The sequence below is a fragment of the Lytechinus pictus genome, chromosome 1, assembly GCF_037042905.1.
Source record: "Lytechinus pictus isolate F3 Inbred chromosome 1, Lp3.0, whole genome shotgun sequence".
Lineage (NCBI taxonomy): Eukaryota > Metazoa > Echinodermata > Echinoidea > Temnopleuroida > Toxopneustidae > Lytechinus > Lytechinus pictus.
The window spans coordinates 28,949,214-28,970,211 of NC_087245.1; the positions used below are offsets into that span (position 1 = coordinate 28,949,214).

The 20,998-nt window shown below is 36.0% G+C and overlaps 2 long non-coding RNA genes across 7 annotated transcripts in view; one reads left to right on the forward strand and one right to left on the reverse strand.

Annotated features, from left to right (window-relative positions):
* Positions 1-7,434, forward strand: part of LOC129276402 (uncharacterized) — a 25,028-nt gene extending 17,594 nt beyond the window's left edge. For 5 of the 6 annotated variants that reach the window (XR_010293639.1, XR_010293643.1, XR_010293641.1 and 2 more), the window contains one exon: positions 85-747. This is a non-coding gene — a long non-coding RNA (uncharacterized LOC129276402). Of the gene's footprint in view, positions 1-84 lie in introns of all 6 variants that reach the window. The other variant, XR_010293647.1, reaches the window with a different exon arrangement.
* On the reverse strand, positions 6,610-20,689 carry LOC135154246 (uncharacterized). The gene is made up of 2 exons (XR_010293650.1): positions 20,415-20,689; positions 6,610-12,783 (listed from the first exon to the last, which is right to left on the reverse strand). It is a non-coding gene; the product is annotated as an uncharacterized LOC135154246 (long non-coding RNA).
* Between the last annotated feature and the right edge of the window lie 309 nt (positions 20,690-20,998).

The following is a 20,998-nucleotide window of genomic DNA, read 5'->3' on the forward strand; positions in this document are numbered from 1 at the left end:
TACAGTGTATAAAAGATTGTAAATACAACAAACTGTTAAAAGGGAAATAAATCTATTTTGGTCTTTTTCATTTTGCACATGCAGACATGTCACTCAGTGTACAACATGGATCCACCCCCTGTCTGGTGCTAACCATCTTCGAAGCAGAAATCAGAGAGATAGTCTACCAGAGACAAGGAGATGACAGCAATCTTCAAGTTTTCATCTTCACGGAATGTCTGATGTGAACAGTTATTGGTCTTTGCCTGAAGTATGATCAACATAAGAATAGCTTGGACACCAAACTCTTCATATTCACCTTCCATCTTGTTTTGTGGATCATTACTTCCATGAATATCTAGAACATGGTTAAACCTTTATAAGGTGATTGGGAGGGGGGGGGGGTGTCATCAGACTGAATGAACTAATTTATTTAATAATTGAAATCATTTTTAGTATCAAATATGTGTCTTGCATATATGCATTCACTACTAATGAACCCATTTTAATTTTTTATATGTATTTACCGTAACCTTTATGTAGCTTTAAGGAGCAGGTCCAAGCTTTTATTCTGGTAGTTCAGAGATAGTATTAGGAGATATTTGTGGAGTTAATAGCTTACAACTTTATTTTAATGAAGTTTGTATTTGTGTATATATTGAGCTGACTTATCTGCAAAAGTGGATCCAAAGGTTTTCCATAATTTTCCCCCGGTGAATTTTATATGTAGTTTTTCACCCTGGATCTACTTGTCGTAGAAGTGGTCAGGGGGGGGGGGGGGGGTTGGGGAGTGGATAGGGTTGGGCTGACTATTCTGCAAAAGTGGATCCAAAGGTTTTCCAGAGTTTTTCCCTTCTGTGTTTTATCTCTGGTTTTTTACCCTGGATCTACTTGTCGTAGAACTAGTCGGGGGGATGGGTTGGGGTTGGGGTATCTTAGATAATATGTTTAGAGGAATAAAAATGTTCTTTACCTGTGTTTAAATACGGCAAAGGACAATGTATACTTCTTTGTAGAACATTGTATCTTATGGGTAGAATATGAGATTTAACATCATATTCCAAAATAATAGAAAAAAACTGTTCCCGATCGAAGAGTCAATTTTCAAACCATTCATGTGCAAAACACCTGATGCAGTGATGTCTTAGTTCTGAAGCTTGTATAACGTTAGGTGAATCAAGCTTTGTTTAGGTTAGCAAATCTGTATTGGTATATTGAGTCACATATGGGTTAAATTTATTTATATTGGCATTATACAGAGCTGCCAAATAGTACTGATTTTCACTAACTAGTACTGAAAAATGAGAAGAATAATGATGGTTTTATGCAAAATACTGATTATTAAGTTCATTTTAATGTGTTATTCTCTGGTATTTCTTTGAAAATACAGATTTCCATACCAAAATACTGGTTGTCAACTTTTAAAATACTGAAATATTCTTGTTCAGGTTGGCGGCTCTGATTATGAAGTCAGTTTTGCAGTGCCTGACAAAATGATTTTTACTCACGGTAGAGGGAATTAATGCTTAAATACACATTACAATGAGGGTAATTAATGATTGAATATACATGACAATATTTTGGAAATTTTTGTTCGGGAATATATTAACCTCCATTGACTTTAAGTGGTTTCTGAAGGCGTTAAGTTTTCAGGTTGCCTGTCTGTCCTGTTTTTATACTTGCAATAACTGAAGATTCGTGTGACAGTTCACTTTCAAACTTGCTCCAAGTTTGCATATATTGTAGGAGGCATACATTTTTAAAGCGTAGGCATAAATTTCTGAAGCGTGTAGTAGAGAATCCCATCTGTTTATATCAAATTTTGCAGTCCCACTAATATACATTCATGGTTCCAGTCACATGTTCCAGTCCAGGGGGGGGGAGTCTTTAGTGATGTATTAGTTTCTGAATAGTTATTACAAATGTCAGATCATTTTGAATTAATGAAAAGTTTATGAAATTAACAAAAGAAGTCTGGGAAGTGTTTTACAAATACTTAAAACTGACTGAAACTCATGCTCAAGTATAAATGTGAACATGATAATTTGCAGTCTCATGGATTAATACATGTATACAGTAGAGTGTATCCTCTGATTCTGATCCGACCAATATGGAGATCTTTTATTTTCCACACACAAGTTGAAATGTAAGGGCAATTTCTTTAGTCACACTTAAATATTCGTGAAGCACCGCTTTGATTTGTCTCTTATATCACATTTCTATGTCATATAGCTTGGACCTGCTCTACTTTTGTAAATTAGGGACAGCGATATTCTGTTTACCAGTAAATCAAAATATTAAATCAGTTTTGGTTCTTTACTTACTTTACTTTTCATGTAAAACTTCAATGAATTTACTTATGAAAAATGGAATTCATGTTTTTGCAGTATACATTTTCTATGACAAAATGAAATTTCCATTTTAGATCAAGTTTTAAGCAGAGTTACTGGCTTCCAGAAACAGAAATGATTTTTTTAAAACTAAAAATCACTGTCCCTAATTTTATCATGTCAGGTAGCTTGGACCTGCCTTATTTTTGTATATGCATTTATGTAGTGTATGATTGTCTGTACTGTATACTTGCTTTGTATTCACAATTTGTAAGACCGGCAGCCGAGAAGATTCATTCAGGTTGGAGGACCAGAGCAGCTGACCTTCTTGATTGCTGGGGTAGGCCCTAGACCTCACAAACATGGCTTCCTGTCTGGTTTGAGCTGGGATCTTCCTGCCAGAATCACACAATATGTGACATCACTACCAAGAGATCTATTTTTCAGTGTGCAGAGGAGGGCACTAGACGCTGCTGTGCATGGTATACAACCTCTTTAATGTAAGTGCTATATTGACAATTTTAATGATATTTTTTGTAGCCTAGTGTATGTGAGACAATACAATTGGTTTTCCAGCAATTATTACTGAGGGCAATAATTAATTTGGAAATATTGGGCAGCAATTTTACCCACATTGGGCTTTTCATGTATGTTTTGCCTCAATTGCACTTATAAAATTCAGGGCATTCTCTTTAATCTTTGGACCGATATTCTTTTCATTAAAATCTATCAAAAACAATTCCATTCCTAAAGGTAATTTGGGTAAATTTATAGGGACTTCAAAAATTCCCATCGATCTTTTCCCATTTCTATATTATTTTTTGGCTATGTGTCTCAGTCTGTTGATCTTTATTGTAGTCTTTTATTCTCCCTAGTATCTAGCCATTCCTTTCTTATTCCATAATCTCTTTCTTTCTCATTACTCCACCCTCTTCCTCTCATGGTTCACATCCCCCTCTCCTCTTCTACTTTATCTGTTGATCCATTGATTGCCGTCTGCTCTTTACCTCCCTGTACTATCTGCGCTACCCTTAAATTCATCTTTGTTTCACATCGTTGCAACATAATCGCCATGACTGGTATGATAAGAAGACATTAAAAAATTCTTTTACAATTTATAAGTATCTACATAATTTGATCTCATTATGAGAAAGTATCGTAAATTATTTTGCAATATACGTATTCCCTTTTTCTGTACATGTACATGTTAAATTTTTTGACAAACCCAATAGAGTAACTATTCCAAGATTTTATCTTGGTCCTTTCCCCATTCGCCATAAAATTCATGTTTGTGACGTTTGCTGAGTGTGTATCCATCATGAAATCAAAGAAATGTGTAGAGATTTATTGGCCTGCATTGGAATGACATGGTGATGAAGGTGGCTTCTCAATATCGGTTCGTCTGCCAAAATAAAAATTGTATTTACTCCATTTCGGATATCAAGTTTTTACTCATTTTTTTTTTTGGGGGGGGGGGGTCTGCCAAAACAAAAATTGTATTTACTCAATTTGTAATATCAAATTTTAACACATTTTCATGGGGACTGTGTGCTTCAATGGTTTTTCCACATTGTTAAAAAAAAATGCTCCTTCGATAAAAGCAATACGTGTTAGTCTGAAATCTAGTTTCAGAAGTGCAATGTCAGATTTTGATTTCTTTCCTGCAATCAGTTGTCATTTAGTTTTCAATCCATTTCACAAGAGCCTTGCCATTGTTGTTGTTTCTATTAGACCCTTACCGATATTTGTAATGGGAATTTAGCGCGTTTGTCAAAGTTCATCAATAGCACTGTTTAGCTATGATGGCTTTGGGGCTTTGTGGCACTTTTGAAGATGACCAAGGTAACCATTAGTGTCTTCTGGAAATTTGGTTCAGTTGCATGTGACATCTTTGTTTTTGGTGTTTGGAAATCTTGTACTGTTGTGATACCAAAGTGTTGTCTGACCAAGAAGAATGATGTCTTTGAGTTTACTTGTGATATCTGGAGATCTTCAATACATGCAACTTGCACATTTTTTGTTGGGCATTCAAATGCTGATATCTTATGCAGAGCTGCCAACCAGTATGTTTTTGTTGAATTAAGTACATTTTTGCAACCAAAATATGGCACTACATTTTTTCTTTATAAAATACAATCTTCTTTAAAAAAAGATTAGATTATTATATTTTATTTAAAATTTTTTCATAAAACTCACACAAGAATTGCTAATTGGATAAATGTCATTTCCAGTAACTTTCAACTTTCAAGTATTAAAAAACCTTTTTTTCATTCATAGAAATTGATCCAATATCTTTATTTTATCATAGAATACAGTGTTTTGGGAGAAAATACAGTTTTGGGGATCTAAAGATACAATTTTTTATCCTAGAGGTTGGCAGGTCTGCTTATGAAATGTCTGCAACTTTGTTTTGCCAGTGCATGATGCCATACAGATGGTCTGATGATGATATTCATTGCTTCATTTTGCTTGACATGATATCACTCTGATATGCATTGCCCCAGCCATCTAAACTTATTGCCATCTAGAATTGTATTTTTCTGATGTTCTACGAGAGTGTTGGTTTCTTTGTGGTGGCATTTGAATAGAGACCCCAGGGCCCGTCTTACAAAGAGTTACGATTGATCCAATCAATTGTAATTCTATGGAAATCAATCAGTGCCATAACTTTGCTGGCTTTCCATAGTTGCGATTGATAGGATCAATCGCAACTCTTTGTAAGACAGTGTCCAGTTTTCCACTTTCCAAATGCCAATTCTGTGTTCTTTGCTGTGTTCTTCTAAGCCTCACATTGTGTGTTCATCACAGTGACGTGTCCCTGGGTCTTGTACCATCCACAGTCTTTCCTGGGAATCGCTGGAGCTTCACTACCATGTAAAATCTTTCAAGTCTTACAATGCCTTTATGATAACATACAAAGCAGACAGTCACAGAGCCTGTTCCTTCTTTGTTATGGTCCCTCTGATCAGTCTCAGGGAAGTTGACGTTGCTCGGCCAGTTCCTCGGGTTGACGTTAGGTGGTGTAGGGCTGTTCTTCTACCTTCTGGACTGAGTAGGGCAATGATCCATGTAGTCATCAGCCATCTGAATTCTCCAACAACCACTGAATCGTCTGGTAGATTTTCCTAAGGGAATAGTTTAAGTTGTATCCTGTTTAGAACAAGAAGTGTGTTTATTCACTTGGCTGGAGAGGGGTTGCTACGTTCAGGAAGGCATTTGATGGAAATTGGCATATTTGATTTGGTCAATCATGTTGTCTTTCACAGTTACATCAATAGCTCTCTACTGGGCTTAACAAAATTAATTGGTTTTTAACCAAAGCTGCTTCATGGCCTACAAGGAGACCTGAGTATCTTGACTATGGTGATTGATGAAAGAGGCTAAAAAGGAGATTACTTCTATTTAATTTGTTCCAACTGTCATTGCCCCTTGTCTGGAATGAGTTTTGGAGATTTCAGTGGATGCCATCAGTGTAGATTGACATTGCTTCCTTAGACCCGGTGGCTAAAGAATTGCTTTCTGCGTCCAGTCTAGAATGAGTTTTGGAAGTTTTATTGGATGCTGTCTGTGAAATTTGACTTTGCTTCTCACTGACCATTTGGCTAATTCTTTTTCATCCAGCCCGGAATGAATTTTGAAAATCTTGTTGGATGCCTTTTATGAAATTTGACATTGCGCTTCATTACTAGGGTTCATGCATTGTACTGTAATGATTGGTGGGGTATTATAAACCATTGTGGAATATAGGTGCACTTCCTCAGGATTAGCCGATGTTGAGGGCTCGATAAATAGATCTAGATTCACTTGTCGTTTCATTGCCTTGCCTTGTCTCTCAGAGTTCATGGTGGAGTGATGGAGAAGTAGCAATCACAAACATTTGATTCTTGTATGGTGGTGAATGAATGTATAGGGGAAAATAAAAACAAAGAAAAAGAAGCAAAACAATCCCCCTCACCCCCCCCCAAAAAAAAAAAAAGAATCAAAGAAACAAAACAAAACCAAAATTAAAAAAAACCCAATGTTTTATTGTTGGTTTCTCTCGAAATATTTGACCAACATGTGCATTTCAATTCATAGAAACATTTCATGTACAGAAAAGGGTGTATTTATTTGCGAAATTTGAAGAAAAAAGCCCCCCACCAAAAAAGAAAAGAAAATAAGATTGAATATAAAACAAATTTAAAAACAAATGGAAATACGAAATTTATAAAAATTATGAATGGAATAATAAGTTAATATTTACTTCATTAAGGTATATGAAATAATACTTTCACATAGATGAATAAAAATATGAAAGATTATTTAAGTAATTAGTAATACTACTCAAAATCTTTTAAAAATTCAAAGATACAGCTAAAAATATCAGTCATGGCAAGTAAATGTTGAAAGGATGTGAAATGAAGGAAAGCTGGCAGAAATGGGGAGCATTTCATGGAGAGGTTTGTCAGTGATTTTCACTAATTAGCTCTCAGCCAATCAGATGCAAGAATTTTCAGTAGCTTATAACATCAGTTTGTGAAAATTGCTGACAGAAATCTTCATGAAAGGCTCCGCAAGATGGATAGTACAAGGAGGGATGGAGCGAGACCACAATTAGTGGATTAACTGGTAAACCTGTAGAAAGAAGAGAGGGGGGGGTAAGAGGAGGAGGGATCATGGTAATGAGGGAGGGAGCAGATGAAAGGAAATTAGGTGGCTTTGTTCTAGGGTGAATAAAGAGACTACAAAGGAGATTTAACAGACTGATTCATATGTTAAACAAAGAGAAAAGGGGTGGGGAGAAGGGGGAGGGGTTGGAAAATCAATGCATTGTCTCTCATACAGCTGGCTACATAAAACATCATTGAACTTGAAAATAAAGCACCTTGATGAGGTACATCATGCACGGCAGTGTCCAGTGCCCCACCCTGTACACTGAAAAATAGGTTGATTGGTAGTGATGTCATGTATTGTGTGATTTTGTCTGGGAGACCCCAGCTCAGATCAGGCTGCTGGCCATTTTGTGGGGATTAGGGTTTGCTCCATTGTATCAAGAGGTCATTTGCTTTGGCAACCTCTGCACTTGAATGAATCTTCTTGGCTGTCGGTCATTTTTTTTTGCAAAATAAATTTATTAGAAAATGAACATTTCTCTTGTCAGTAATACTTTATTTGTATACCTGTATCTTGTGTCTTGCCCCGCCCTTTTTTTTATCCATCGTGATCCTCCTTTTTTTATCTGTTATGATCTCCCCTACTCCTTTTTTTACGGTAAGGTGACCTTTGCTCCTGCGTCAATTGCTCCTCCACCAATTTCTCTGAACTTTTATGGTTAGGGTTGTGATAGGATATTATTTAGAGGGGTTAGGATTACAATTAGGGTTTATGGTGGTATTAATTTGCTTGTTTTGGGTAGGAGCAATTGTCGCAGGAGCAATTCTGCCGTCCAATGACAAAAGGAAGCAACCAAGTTTTTATATTTGAGATATTTTATATTGCTCTACATGATACAAAATGGATTTGAGTCACATAACCCCCCCCCCCCTCCTTTCTGGAACATAGGCTTTTCAAAAGCAATGAACCATTTCCACATAAATCAATTCTCATTTTATTCTCTAGAGGTGCTTCCTTTTGTCATGGGATGGCAGAAAGGTCACAAAACCTTTTTTTGCAAGCCAAAAGTGACATTGTTCCAGAAATCTCCAGGTTTAATGGTTTCTCATGGGCACTGTACAATGTGTAGAAGCTAACCCAAATTTGAACGGCCAATGTTTATCATACATTTTTCATTTAAAAAAAAATTATATTTTTAAGTTTGAGAAGCAAGGCCAATATAAAAATTTTATTTTGTTTTTCATTTTTTTTGTGGCAATTTTGTGGATGATTCGACTTGCAAAAAGTTGGTGAAATGCAAAACCAAGATATTTTCAGCTTGTTAATGTTATAGAGTACTTTCAAGAACAATGTCAAATTTTGGCTTGCAGCAGGTCAAGTTTATTAATGCCCTTTGAGGTTTGCACATTATCCACAAAAATCACATATAAATTTTCAGAGTTGATGAGATTTATTGCAGCCTTTGCAGACAATGTGCAACCCTCAATTTTCCATCCATCCCCCTCCCCTCCAATTTTTTTTTGGGTGAAATGTTGCAAAACGGATTGATATCGATGGTAAAATTGTCCTTTCTGGAGAATTTTTTTTTTATGATCAAGCATCCACCACTGCATAATTTTTTTTTTTAGATGAGCTTATTCAATATCCAGCCAAATGAAAGTAAGCACTGCCAAGTTTTTCATAATCAAATTAAAAAAATCATCAATACTGTTTTTTTTTTTAAATAAATCATTAACAATCCATTTTGCAACATAATATGTATAATTTCATCTTGTTTTATATTGTAAAGAGTGAACTTCATAAAACGAACATAATTTTGTTGAACAGATTTTGATTATAGATTTGTTTGAATACTATTTTCAAACAATGTGTGGTATGTATTGTCACACATGCGATTTGCATTGTGGCATTTACAAAGCAATAATAAATATTTACTTCAATTTGAACACTAAAGGTTAATCATATATGTTGGATATATTTCAATTTTCAAATTTTTCATACATCTATCATAAGGGGTATCGGAATTGAGAATAATTGGTAGTTCTAATCTTTTTGCTGAAGTGATGTTTGATATACATTTGATGAAGTTCGCTCTATATCCAAGGGTTGTGCGTACAGAGTGTCACACAAAAAAAAAACTAGTTTTAGTCATAGATATCACAATCAGTAAATATGTTTTGACCATAAATTTACACTTTGTTACATCTATGTGTAATCTTTCAGAGCTCATTAAGTAGTAGGATTTTTAAGAGTATATTGAAATCCCTTTGAAATTGGATTTTTCAAACTTGTAAGAATTGTATTTTTTTGGTATGTTTTTTTCAAAATTTGAAAAAAATATAAGATTTTAGGGTTGAAAATAGGGTAAAAAAGAAGATTTTTTTTTTCCAATTGGGATTATCAGCTCTGGACCCAATAACATAAGATGATAAAAAAAATCCCAACAAATTGATTCCATGATATCAATGAAAGATAATTATTTGCCAGTGTTGAAAAAATTACTCCCAATATACTGAGAATCCCGGTTTCCCCTTTTGTGGGACACTCTGTACACATGTATAATAAAGGGGCTTTCAAAATTGGTTGTGCAACTGTTGCGAGCATTGCTATTTCATGTAAAATATAATGTAACAAAATGTGATCGCACAACCAAATGTGAAAGTACCTTCAGAAGAGAGGAAAGAGAAAGAAAGAGTAGGGAAAAGAAAGGGGAGAGAAGAGGGATAAGAGAGAGAAAAAAAGAAAGAGAGAGAGATGGGGGGGGGGATAAGCCAGGTACAAGAATAAATACAAGTAGCCAAAGGAGGTGTAACACAATCATTTACTGTCCAGGCTCCCATCTTACAAAGATATATTATTGATCCGATCAACTTCAACTGTATTGGAAATCCATCAATATCATGATATTTTTCCTATATCAAATTTGCATAATGTCCTTTTGCAAACAAAGAGGAGCATACCAAATTGTCAAGAAAACAATAAATGTATGAATGTATAACATATGTACAAAACAATATTGAACAAACATGCATTTCCATAGTTGTGGTTGATCAAATAAATCGCAACTCCTTGTTGACGGGGCCCAGGTAAGGCCAGGTTGGTATTTCATAAAGCTCTGTAAAATTACCCATGACTTTATGCATAGCTAGAGCAAGTTCTTAGGTGCTACACAGGATATATCAAGGATATATCATAAGGTTTACCAGTTTGGTGTAAGGTCAGTCGTAACTTGTGAAAGGCTTTATGGAACACCCACCCGGCAAAATAACATTCTAAAACTTAGCCCAAATGTCATTCGCAGATGTCTATATATTTCGGGCTAAGGAATAGGCCTACCACATTTCATTCTCAACCAAGGTGAAAATTTCATCATAATGTCATGTAAAATAAGAAACTGATGGCATTTCATAAAGTAGTTTCGCTTAATTCTGGTCAATATGCAAGTGAGGGGACTGATGATGCCACCAACCCACCATTTATATTGTATTTTATTATCTTGTGAATTCTGAAATGGCTTTATATTATCCTCATTATGATGTGGAACAAGTTTCGGTTCTTCCTTGAATGCATGGAATTGTCCTTGATGCAATATAACCATTGTTATTCCATGAAGATGCTTTTTAACTGCCAAATCTGCAAAAATTGAAATGTCTGTTTTATCTAGTAAAACACAAAGAAATAGTGAGTGTGACATCATCGACTCTCTCATTTACATATGACCCCCCCCCCCTTGTCTCTCTCAAACTGATAATTTTCTGACTTTCTTATTTTACATCTGATTGATATCTTGATTTTTATTTTTATTGTTTGATTATTCAAAACCACCTCTTGTTGGGGGTAAACTTGCACTTAAAAGCATATCAGATGAAGCAAATTCATAATAGTCAAACAGGGAATTAGGGAAACTGGACTTCCAGCATTGTTATTATTCTCCATTGATTAATTAAAGGTTCAGTAGTACAATACATTGTTCCTTACTTTCCAGAAATGAATGTCCAAAATGTAACCCATTTAATAAAAGGGCATGTTGAATTGTTTGCCTTATTTTATTATAGAGTTTTCTTTTTATTGTATGAACTTACATCCGAGAGGGGGTAAGTGTATGGGCCATAAATATGTTAAATGTAATATAGGCTACTTCTGCACTTAATTTGTGGACCACCAATGACAAAATGCATGATAAATGAAAACCGTAACACCCCCCTCCCCCCCCCCCAAAAAAAAAAAAAAAAAAACAGCACAACACTATAAGGAATTGACATTACTGGTCCAAAACTGAAAAATCAATCAGTCTTAGCTTGAAACCTATCACAAAAAATATAAATCAATAATTATGCCAAATCTATATAGCGCTTGTTTCTAAGCGCTGCATACTGTACCCATTTACTACACCTGGGTGGAGAGGGCCAAATTTAGAATGTAAAGTTTGGTTGTCATCCCCATCTAAGATGGAAAAAATGTGGGAGCTTACACCTTTTTTCAGAAAATGTTATTCAAATTGACCAAACGTGTCATAATCTTGGTTGCTTTGCTCCCTAGCTTCGAATTGTTTTTTTTTAATTGTCAGGCTTTAAAGCCTATAAAAACTTAACCATGGGTTACAAGTGATATTTCTATTAAAATCCAAAATGAAGCCTTACATAAATTATGACATAGAAGAACAAAATAACCGAACATCATCTTCTCCTTTAACCTATCAGAGATTTTACTTTATACGGCATGGGAATGTCCCAAAGAAGTTCAACAGGCCTACTAAAGCAACACTCAGTCAGCATCGACATACAGGGAATGTATAAAATGCGATTTTTCCCGCGGCCAAGAAAGACAATTAAAGGTTTTGCAATATCATTTTTCTAACGTTTTTTTTTTTCTGAATAACGCCATCAAATTTTTTTTTCAAAATAAGAAGAGTATAAATAAAGTTGCTGCATTCATCATTTTAATGGAAGGAAGGTGAACTGATTTGGTTGATCAGTTTTTACTCCATTGAATCCTACTTTAAGGGTTGTTTTACAATCAGAGTATACTGTGCGTCTCATTTCATTACCAAATATGGAGAGGAAGTTTTGGACAGAATACCCTAGTCACACAAATAAGTTATCTGTAGCTTCTGAATGGGCTTTCATTTTTTTAACAATCGATTCTGATTGGTAAAACAATGTCTTATCATAGCTAAGAACAAATATGCGATATGCGATATGCGCGGTCTTGATATCAGAGAGAAAAAAAACGAGACCGTAAATTTGGCCCTAAAATGCCAGATATGGTCGTATGAGAAGTAAACGTATATTTCAGTATTTTCTTGCAGCTTAGTGCCTAGCAACTAACACATAATTGTTTTTTAATGGTGCATAGAACGCCTTTAAAACACACTCTGGTGGTAAAACAACCCTTAGCATCCTCTGGAACATTTCCGCCTTGTAACATTAAGTTCCTTGAACTCCGGCTCGGACTCGCGGAGCGGCATCAACTGGATCCTTGACCACCCCTCACCATGATGAGACTTGCATCGGGTGAGGTTTCCAATCATGGTATCGGCATTGACTTATCGCAGGATGAAATACACCGTCTATATCCTATTCCTTTTCATGGCCTGCGGGTACCCGAAGACGTAAGACCTCTTCTCACCACAAGAAAACTGCACTGGATGCCTTCCAAGCAACATCTATCTGACCCGCCGCCATCATCTCCTGATGAAAAAACCCAATCCTCCTCCATTCCTCGTTGACCAGGCCGCTTGCATGGATGGTGATGTGTACTTGAGTCTGGTATAGACCTACGATCCTCTTCCAATTGTGGCTCAGGGTGTACATACAATTGGTGGTAATCCATCATATTCCATCGGGTAGAAATCTTGGTCGACAGCAGGCTCATTCTTACGCTGTTGGGAAAACAACAGAAAAGAGAATGAATATAACAGTTATATACATATTCAGTTTCTTCTCTTATGACATCCAATGAAATAGCATCCCTAAACCCCGTTCGTAAGGTGTTTCCACTACTATATGGTAACTGATTTTTTTTCATGATCGCATCCATGGTAAGAGCTAATTACGGTATAGGGACAGCTTTACCATGGTTTAGGAGTTATTATATCTTACTGATAGAATTCAGTTTGTTACCGTTAATGAATCAGAATCTCCAACAAGGCGAATTGCCTGTGGAATTTCACAAGATATTCTTGGCCCTCTGCTATTTGTTGTTTATTTATTATTTATTTATTTCAAATCTTTATCCAGAGTAGCCTGTTCAGCTTTATACAAACAAATATGTAAAATTACACAATATGTACAATTAAAACGTTCATTAAAAAATCGCTGGTCTTCCACAGCGTTTATGTTAATGATATGAAAAATTCATCCTATGTTCTCTCATTTATTCTCTTTGCTGATGATTCCAATATTTTCTACACTCATCATGATCCACATTCACTTGTGAGCACTATGAATGCAGAATCTGCCAAAAAACATGCTTTTTAGCCATTCAAATACTTTTAGATAATATTGATTAATATTTAGATTAAACCAAACAAAAAATCATAGGTCTTACTATTGATAACAAACTTACGTGGAACATTCATATCAACAATATTTGCAAAACTATGGCAAGAAAATATTGGAGTCATCAACAAGCATAAAAACTTTCTACCAGCTAGCACAGGCACTATCCATGTTGTATTGTGCAATAATAACATTAATAAGTAAAATAACAGTAATAAGTAAAATTAGTAATGAATTTGATGTACAATATTGAGATTTAGTTAAAATTATTGTTTAAACTATGATAATGACACTGGGGCTATAACCTCGATTAGCATCTTACCATTATGTTAGCTCCAATTACCAAATGATTTGTTTATATGTGATGTACTATTCCATGTAATTGTACCTGACAGTGATATTTGGTAACACATTCAATTCAATTCAATAATTCTACCAAAGCTCAATTATGGGATTCTGGCATGGGGAAGCGAGACAAAGTACTGAGAATAATATCGCTTACAAATATTCCACTTCGTGTATCAGCTAGATAGAAATAGCATACCTAATCCTATATATTTTACGTAAAAGCAGAACAGTATTTTCTAGCAAAACTAAACGATTTAAATTATAACCCTATGGCCCGTATTCTGAAGTCAGGTTTAACTTAGACTCAGGTTCAAAGTTGTGGTTTAAGTATGGGAAGCCAAAAGTATCAATTTTTTTTATTAAGTTGTACGTTTCTTATACTGTGCTCTTTCCTGATTCATCGATGGTGAAGACAATAATCTATATATACTTCCTTGACAATTATGAATGATTTGAGAGCCAAATGAGCTGAAATATGATATCTCTACCGTTAGTGATTTATGTAACAATTGGCTGTTCATACTTAAACCAGACTTCAGAATACGGGCCTATAAGTCTAAACTAGAATTTTAAGCCACACTTATAGAGAATGCTGGCTTTCATTATTATGTAGGCCTACCAATTAATTCATTAAAATTCATTTCACGAACCTTTTGCAGCAGGATAAGTATCATTTTTAATTAGTGAATAAGTTGACTACTGGTTTAAGTTAACTCAGGTTTAAGTAAATCATGGTTACCAGAATATCACCAATAATGTTTACATATACAGGTACATATCACATTTTTGTTTGCTAATTCATAAACAAGTGGAACGCCTCTGGCTCCCGGGGGGGGGGGGCACTTCCATTGACGAGTGGATACCATGCGCGACCATGGGGTCTCGAAAAGCACCCTAAACACGTATTTTCCATATTCTGAAAATGCACCCCTTAACAAGTATTGGCGTCTGAAACCCTACCCTTAACAAGTATTGGAAACAAAACGATACTCTTGGCAAGTATTCTCTGAAATGAACCCCTAAACAAGTACAGCGATATTTTATTGTTATGTCACGGGTCCGTTGGTCGTCGGTTTTACCTTTACACAGTACGGCCCCACCTTCCACATCTCGCACAAATCGGACTCTAAACACGTAGTGTTGGGGCAAAAAGGACATCCTTTATAAAACATTTTAATTTTGTTTTATCATCCCCGCAAATTCGACCCTAAACACGTAGCTTTCCTAGCGAATTAGATACCCTTTTTTCATTATTTTTGTGTTTTTGACACCCTTATCACGTTACGTACGTAACGTGCCCTATCTTGAAAAAGACATCCTTTTTACGTGTTTTTTTGGTCGCGCATGGTATCCACTCGTCAATGTAAGTGCCCCCCCCCCCGGGCTCTGGCTGTCTCGCCTGCATTACGCGATTCAATATAGCAGCAGTGCTGACTTTGAAAACAGCTATTGAATAATTATTCACAAAAGAAAACACTCATATGATACTGCCCAACATGGCCTTTGACTATGATCATGTGACCTAAGACGTGTGTAAAAACAATCATTCATTCTTGATTATCATTATATCGATATGTTTAATGAACTACATGTGTAGATCCATAAACTTTCTAAGTTCTGGTGTCAATTCAACAAATACCCCCAGCACGGCCAAAGTTCATTGACCTTAAATGACCTTAGATCTTGGTCATGTGACCTGAAACACGCACAGGATATTCAGGGATACATGGTTACTCTTATGTCCAAGTCTCATGAACTAGATCTATAAACTTTTAAAGTTATGATGACAATTCTACGAATACCCCCAACATTATCAAAGTTCGTTGACCCTAAATGACCTTTTACCTAGGTCATGTGACCTATAACTACGGCAGGATCTTTAGTGATACACTATCACCCTTATGTCAGTCCGCAAGCCCCTGTGTTAATGAGCAAATGAGCAAGATTTATCCAAGTCCTCTCGTGGCTGAATTCATGTCCCTGCAATATCTCGTGAATTGTGAGACTTTCTTTCTCAAAGAATTTAACCACTTTCTCCTTGAGTAATATTGATTATTTTTGTACCATGGGCAAGAGTAAATGTTACCCTTTTATATTGGTAATTTCTTTTGAATGAAATATTTTGATAAATAAGTGAATTTTTTACCTGAAAAGATGCATCAAACAGAATTTTCTTCCTCTGTTTTCACTTGCAAATTGTGCAACATTTTGTGTTTTAGGCACCAACATTATTTATATCATCAGAAAGCTCAAACTCTATACTTTCTTACAATGTCACTCTTGATATGTGGCATCTTTTAGATGGGTCAGCAGCCAGTTATTTCCATCAAGATGCAAGACGAGATTTCTGAAATTTCTAAGTAACATAAAATCCAGAGTTCTGATTGGCTGAATACTGTTTTCAAAACAAACAGGCGCGGGTAATTTGAAGAGATTACCACATGGTGAGTGTGACCTTGCAGAGGCCCAGTGTGGGGAACATTGGAATTTGCATGGGTGTGTGGTCTGTATGACCAATCAGAGCGCAGTATTCTTGTTTTTGAGCTGCAAAATGTACTTGGCCTATGAAAAGCTGGCTGCTGACCCATCTAAAATACATCTTCTTATAAAAATTATATCATATTAAAGCTTAGATCTTCAGCTTTATCATGACTTAAAAATCATTTGTGCCCAAACAGAAATTAAGTGTGAAAACAACAACTTTTGTTGCATGAAAAAAAATATTTTGTTTCATGTTATAGATCAAAAGTTTTCCTATATTACAACATTCTTTTAAAAATCCAAACACATGACCTAAAAGAATGATTCTTTTCTTTACAAAGATACCAAAAACATGAAATTTGGTCCATATTTAGAGCAGCAATGGCCGAATAAAAAGAGGTGTTTTGGTTCGCACCAAGCTCATTAACTATGCAAAAACCCTCTTGTCATGAATATCACTTGGATAAAATAAGCTACTTTTTCAGGGCTTGCGGACTGACTGCCAAGTTTCATGAACTAGGTCAAAATACTTTCTAAGTTATGACGACATTTCAAAAACTTAACCTTGGTTAAGATTTCGATATTGATTCCCCCAACATGGTCTAAGTTCATTGACCCTAAATGACCTTTGACCTTCGCCATGTGGCCTGAAACTCGGGCAGGATGTTCAGTAATACTTTATTACCCCTATGTCAAAGTTTCATGAACTAGGTCCATATACTTTATAAGTTCTGAGGACATATCAAAAACTTAACCTTGGTTAATATATTGATGTTGACGACGCCGCCGCCGTCGGAAAGGCGGCGCCTTTAGTCTCGCTCTGCTATGCATGCGAGACAAAAATCAATTTTTCAACTGGCTAAACTTCATATCCCTTAATGAAATATTCAAATCTCATTCCTGCAGTGGCATCAGTTATGATTTCACATAATATCTTTACACATCCTGTTCTTCTGCTCATAATGTTTCAGCATGTTTGCCATTGCAATTATGATCAAACATGGTCCACATAGGCGGATCGAGGGGCCCCGAGGAGCCTGCCCCCCCCCCCCCATTGGCGGAGCAAAAAAAAAGAGGAAAAGAAAGGTAAAAAAGACAAAGGGAAAAGATAGGATAAAAAAGAAGGGGAAACATAAGAGGAGGAAGACGAGTGAATAAGATAAGATGAGAGGAGGACTTGGAAAATAATTTTTAACAAATCCGTATACGTCACTATATGAAATTTTCGCTCGCGCTTCGCGCTCGCCTTTTACTTAGGTGATTTACATATCTTGCTCAACTACCTTAAAATATCAAATTTTGAAGTCAATTTACAAAATACATTTCAGCACGGAAATCGAACTTTCATTGTTTCGTTTGATTTACAAATTGATTTTTTTTAATGTCAGTTTTATGGTCTGAATATTAACATTTTCTGCTCGCGCTGCGCGCTCGCAAAATTTGATTTGTTAGGCACCTATTATTTTCCTGTTTTCAGGCCATAATATTAACAGATTTCGCACTCTCATTAGGCTTATTAGATTAATAAATTAATTTAATAATTGTCCCTTTTTCACAATGGAATATCGATAAGTTTCATCTTGCGCTTAGGAAGATAAATAAGATAGTCATCGTTTTTCATATGATGACATAATTTAAAGTAAAATGAAACATATCAGCTCTTTTTTTACTGTGATCCATACCCACCTCACAATTTTCCTACGAAGTGCGTGAAATACAGAGCTTAAATTGACCCCGATCGGAATATCAAATATTTCAAGCTCGCGCTTCGCGCTCGCTTTATTGATTTGCATGATAAATTCCAGTTAAGTTTCACTCAAATTGCGGTACGACTTTTCCGTGTGAAAGGTAAGATGATTCTAAAGACGAATTGCAATCATAATTACAACGATGATTCAAGATTCAAGTGTGAAAAGGCCCAAAGTTTGATTCCTTGACCTCTGAACACGGAAAATTTTCTTCATTTTAATTTATTGCGATTTGATTCAGAGTCTCGTTAATGTGAAATGTGCAAAAAAGTGAAATATTGTATAATTCAAACATTAAGATATAAAAAACTTATAGTGACGTCATTGACTCCAATGGCGTATCAATGGGGTACGTACCCCGGGCGCCACTTTTAGGGGGCGCAAAAATGGGAATGGGGCGAAATAAAAAAGAAATGAAGAGAAAAGGCGAAGGAATAAAGGCGCAGAAAAGTGATACCACTGAAGGGTGATTAATACCTCCGTCCTATGATACATTTTCCAACACATTTAGAAAATGAATCTTGTATGTCTTTGTCCAGGATGAATATTCGCACTTATTATTGCTTTATGTAGTGACATATGCTTCTTTTTCGTGACTATAGGTCTACTTAAAGTGACTTCCCCTTTTAAGGTCTGAATATAAAACATTTCCAGTCCGTGCTTACGTTCGCATTAGTGGATTGGTATAATAAGAAATGTCTGCTCTTCATGATTAAAAAAAAAACAGTCAAACAGTCAGTGAGATGCATTTCCTTTTAATGGTACAGTCCTTAAAATGTCTCTATTAGGTCAGTATACCCGGCATTTAAGCGCGCCCTTTAAGTGATTCAAATTTTATGCTGATTCCCCCATGCCTCGACCCACGGTACGCCACTGATGCTCATCACTCACTATTTCGCGCTCATATACTTTATTCTTTATAGAAAACGTGCATAAAATGTCCATATTTTTGGTCGAAATTAATATCCAAAATTTCAGTTCGCACTTTGCGCTCCTTCAATTATTTGATACACATTCTATTCATGAAAAACAAGAAGTGATTGCCCCGTTTTAAGATCTAGAACTAAGAAAAACCCTCCGCTTTTTTTCAGGCCTAAAAACATGAAACGTCCAAAAATTTGAGGTCGCGCTTCGCGCTCGCATTATTCATTTACATGTAGGCCTTATGAGATATATTATCATTTTTTTGTAAATATAAAGCTAAGATGTACTCAAAACGTCCGTCTTTATTTAGAAATACCCCCTAAAACAGCTTTTTAGCAGCAGATCGGACTTATGGACGAAAGCAGAACCCACGCCTGCGTTCCCCTTATTTTTTTCAATGCTTCCGCCGCCAATGGGCCCGTGCCCCATATATTCCACTGAAGTTTGTAATATGGCAATTCTGCATGTTCAGGGGGAATTAAAATCTACTTAATTCTTAGGGGGAAATCTTTATTAGTATAACGAAAAATTACACAAGAAATCGTGAATGGGTCAGTGACACCATCGGTTCTCTCATTTGCATATAACGCCAAGGATGTGCATAGATTGTACGTTTTTGTGAAATTAAGAGAAACTTGTAATAATTTACTTAATTTTCTTTTACAACTGATGGTGATGAAATTTTCATTTACTTTTCTGTCATTATATTTCTCTTTTTTTCAAATTCGACTCTATGTTATGTTGGGCTTGGCCTTAAGTAGCTACTATCCATATTTTTAAATCCCTACATTAAGACTTACAACACCCATGGTAGTATAGCGTAATAAGGCTAAAATTTTATGGGGGTCAGACTTGGCGTGGATGTAGGGGCAACATTTATGCAAGCGTTCGAAGTGATCGAGCGCGAAAAACTTAACCTTTTTTATACAAAATCTCATTTTGCGATTGAACTTTATAATTCAGAAAATATATTTCGCCCTTTTCCCTTTCCATTTTAGTTTTCTTTCCTCTTTTTTTCGCACTTGTGAAACTTGCCACTGGCGTCCAGAAGGGGCATTTGGCACATGGACCCCCCCAAAAAAAACCATGTCCTCGAAGAAAAGGGAGGAAAAAAGAAAGGAAAATTCTATCACAAAATTAGATTTTGTATCAAAATGGTCAGCATGTTAGCTCGCTCTTAGCATTTTAGAAATTTTGCCCCACATGCATGCCGCCATGCAATTTTTTTGGTTCGTTGGGCAGCTGCTCGAATCTCGCTTCACGAAAAAATCCTGATCTATACCATTAATCATAATCTTCATTTTAAAATAAAAATCTTTTGACAGATAGGAGCCGTCCATTCCCTTTCTTTCTTGACATTGACAACGAGACTATTGCCGAGCCAGGCAGGGAGCTTTTTAAGCTTTGACATCATTCGTATAAAAGGCGTTGACAAACACGTATTTCTTTTAGCCACTTTTATAAAAGCTCCGTAACTTATAACACTGTATTTGAATTTGTAATTCACTTACCTGGTAATCTAAGCTAATGTTTGAGATCACTTCCAGAAGTTTCAACGATTTCATCTCATACCCATGCCGTAATATCAGGAAAAAAATATGTAGGATGGTTTTTATGAAAACACCTATCCATCGTTCAATTCTACAGTCATTGGACATCATTCCTTTAGAATTTACGCCGTTGTTGTTGTTAAATGTCATATTCCGTTCCTGTTGGTAAAATACATTCATTCAATCTCGTCTGTCTATTCAAACCTTCCCGCCATTGTGTGCCCGTTTTTTTTCTTCACCCCAGTGCATCACAATGGACCTACTTTGGATGGACATTCGCCGTTGTCATGGTAACGTCAACGGATTTGTAGTGATTGTCTCCGTCAATAAGGGGCTGCGCGGAAGGGGGGATTGGCTTTTCCCCCAAAAAACGTAAAAGAGGCCATCTGAGTGATTTTTGCATGGTCAGCCCCTCCCCCCAGTTTAAAGACCGTACGTTCCTCGGGATCCTAGGCCCCTGTCAATTGTGTTTCGATAGAATTCAACTATTAATTGTTTCTTCAGATTGACAATCAAACACCAGTGGTGTTATGCCAGACAACCTT